The sequence below is a fragment of the Trichechus manatus genome, unplaced genomic scaffold, assembly GCF_000243295.1.
Source record: "Trichechus manatus latirostris isolate Lorelei unplaced genomic scaffold, TriManLat1.0 scaffold00048, whole genome shotgun sequence".
NCBI lineage: Eukaryota > Metazoa > Chordata > Mammalia > Sirenia > Trichechidae > Trichechus > Trichechus manatus.
The window spans coordinates 10,675,862-10,679,554 of record NW_004443984.1 but is presented as its reverse complement, the minus strand read 5'-3'; positions in this window follow the sequence as shown (position 1 = coordinate 10,679,554).

Below are 3,693 nucleotides of genomic sequence, written 5' to 3'. Positions count from 1 at the left end.
GGGGTTGTTAACCAATGTCATAAAACAACATGTGTACTTCTGTTTCATGAGAAACTATTTGTTCTGTAAGCCTTCACCTGAAGTACAATAAAAAAAAGAAAGAAAGCAAAAGGAGGGAGAGAAGGGAAGGCAGACAGTCATCTGAGCCTGGCACCTGGGTGCTGTGGTGACAGGGGAGCTACTGACAGGTAGAAGCAGCTCTCCTGCTACAGTGAAGGTGGAGGGAAGCTAATCTTCCCAGCCAGCCTTTTGGCAGGCAATGACCCCAGATAACAATGATCATTGCAGTTGCTGGTTTCCAGGCATGAGAAGTGCAGCTGCAGGCAGTCAGGAGTTAACTGTGGTGCAGGTGGCAAACTCGGAGTGCCTGGATGCTGAGCTTATGCAAAATGGGGGCACAAATTTCTGTCTCAAGGGGCTGCAGTGATTAATAGAGATAATATTTGAAAAGTATCTGATACGCTCATGCAAAGTGCCATCAGAGCCTGGTGCTGACGGAAGGCTTGAGACGCAGGCAACAGGCTCCTACCTCAGAAGGGAGATCTGGCACATATCACTCTGAAATTATTTTGATTTTTTCCTTGAATATTTTATCTGTCTGCCCCCACTACTGTTTGTTCCACAAGGGCAAAAAACCGTGTCTTGTTCACGAGTGTATCCCTAGCACTTAATACAATGCCTGGCATATAGAAACCAAACCTGATGCTGACTCCTAGCAGCCCTACAGGACAGAGTAGAATTGCCTCATGGGTTTTTAAGGAGCAACTGGTGGATTCAAACTACTGACCTTTAGGTCGGCAGCCGAGCTCTTAACCACTAAGCCCCCAGGGCTCAAAAGAACTCAGTAATTGTTGGATTAATGAGTTAACTCATCCCTCAAAAACAAAAATATTTTTTTTCTTTTTTTTTCCAGCAAGAAAAATGTCTCTGTGAGAAAGGAGGCACAGGGTGCCCTAAAAAAAGCCAGACTGGTTCTGAGGCAGGAGGCAGATGATGTGGTGGACAGCACACTGACCTGGCAAGGCAGAAGGGCTCATGTACAACCAAGCTATGTCGCTGAAAGGTGGTGCGACTTTGGGCCAGTCTTTTCACTTCCTCCACTTCTATCTTCAAAAAAATGAAGTGCGTTCCTCCTATGCTTATATCAAAACAGGAAGCATACATTAAATCATTTTGTAAACTCAAAAAAAAAAAAATCCATCTGATACAGAGTTGCTTGAAACAAATCCTAAAGGATACACTGCATTTTTAGAAACAATTAACTGAATAAACCATTACTGTTAGCTCCCAGGGGCCAACCGAGTGCAGTTTGTTCTAGAGCTTTTACAAAGTTACAAGGACAAAGAATCAGTGCATAGTCTGTGGAAACTCCTAAGTAAATACCAAATCCTGCACATGGAGAGCAGCTCCTTTTTGATAATTCACAATGAATGGAGATTTTTCAGATTATTAAGCGTATAAGAAATTATGTTAAAAGCCTAATTCAGTTTAGTAATATGACACAGTTACTTGAAATCCATAAGTATTGATTGTTCTTCCCATAATATTGCATTTTGTGTGATACGAATTTAAAACGAAGAAAATGTGCCTTGTAGCCTCCTTTTAAGAGACAAAGAAATTGTGGGAATTATTTAGGGACTAGAATAGAATGTCAGTTTACAGAATAGCAGGAAGCAAGATTTATATGACACTGAGGAAGGAAAAAGCAAGATTGAAATTATTGAAATCTGTATTATGACAAGAAGATGAACATCCAAATGTGCAGCTGTGTTCATTAATAGCCAATATGAATTAATAAATGCTTGATTGACAAACTTGTACAAACAAAGTTTAGATATACTGACTCGGCTTAAACCAAATGCTTACATAAAATGAAAAATATATCAGGGAACCCACACAGATTCTGTGGAACAGTGGCGTCTGTCAGTGGATACAAATGCTAATCTGTCCTCAATTTTTTGACAGAAGTTCAGTTTTCAGGTCTGGCAGTACAGACTATTGGTCCTGGAATTTGAGAGAAAGAGTATATTGAGGCAAGCGCCAAAGCCATGTTACGGCCAAAATGGAGAAGGTTTTTCATCCAGTAACTCCAGGGCTTGTCCTTCTATGCTTAGTTATAGGTGGCTTATATGACACCCTGATTTAAGCAGGTGTTGTTGAAAAGAAGTCAAGCCTCATCATGCCAGACAGCAGGGAATCCAGTGACCCAGGCCACCTCAACTTTACATCTCCAAAAGAATCATCCACTCACTGCAAGTGAAGCTGCTTTGGTTTACTGATGTGTCTCTAATATATTCTTTGGCATAGCTGTCAGGTCATCAAAGAAGGTATCAGCCAATACTGAGCAAGTTCAGAAGAGAGTTTATGCATTTCTAGCGTCAGTCAAAAGAAATGATCTGATTGCCTCTACCAGTTTCTCAATGGGATACAACGCTTCTGCTATCATTGACTAGATAAATTCTCAGCCTTGGGTGGGGAAGCTGTTGTATGCAGCTATCACAGTAAACTTCGATTTCCCTGGCAAGGAACCAGGATTCCTTGTAGTATACATAAAGTCTAGGAAACGCAGAGCTGAATGATGATGCTGTATCTTTAGCACTGTTTATGGAGGTGAGGGAAGGGCTCCTCTTGGTCAGTGAAAGTGAGTATTCTGGTTTCTTTTGCAGGTATATGCATATGATAAAAACCATGCATGGGATATCACATCCCTTATTCTAACTCTATAATAACCCAGCAAATTTATAATCGCATTTTGACATATACAGGCTTTTTTATAAGAGAAAATGTATATTCCAACTAGCAGACATAAGTATTCTAGTCCTCTTTGCATTTATAGTCTTCATTGCCATCAATAAATTGGCATTCTGGTTTATTGATCTTCGAGTCTAGCTCTGATGGAGCCCTGGTGGTGCAGTGGTTAAGCGCTCAGCTGGTAACCTAAAGGTCAGTGGTTCAACAGTCGCTCCATGGGAGAGAGATGTAGCAGTCAGCTTCTGTAAAGATTTACAGCCTTGGAAACCCTGTGGGGCAGTTCTACTGTCTACTATAGGGTTGCTATGAATCGGAATCGATGCAATGACAGCAGGTTTGGGTTTGTTTTTTTTTTGTCTTCTAGTCTAGCTCTTATTTTATCACAGCACGTGGGATGTGCACATGTGGTAGGACAATTGTCAAACCTGTGATGTGAACCATAAAGAAATATAATGAAGCCTATATGAGAAAGTATCTTTATTTTTCATTTGCTTTCTTGGCTTGCATTAATTCAGACTGCATGTTAGGGGATAGTAGCAGAGAGTATGCTTCAACATAAATGTGTGGTTATTTTATAGATTCCTTCCTAAATGGCCTCAATCTCTATCTGTACTGGAAAAGGCACCTTCTCAGTATCAAGGATTAGAAATTCGTATTAGCCTTAGCGCTGGTGGAAAACAAGGTCTTTGTTGGAGGTCAGCCTCAACTGACATCACAATTACTCTAACTCCTTAAAAATTGGAGCACACATCCTTTATGTTATTATAAGTCCTTCCTGGATAGATGGCCTATGTGATACAAGACAGAATTCCCTGAAAGAGTGTTCAGTTGATCTCATAAAATCTCTAATGGAATAACACTTAAGAATTTCAACCTTGTGACCATTAAAAAGATAATAGGTGATCCACATTGCTAATATGGAAGTTCTCCATGATATATCAA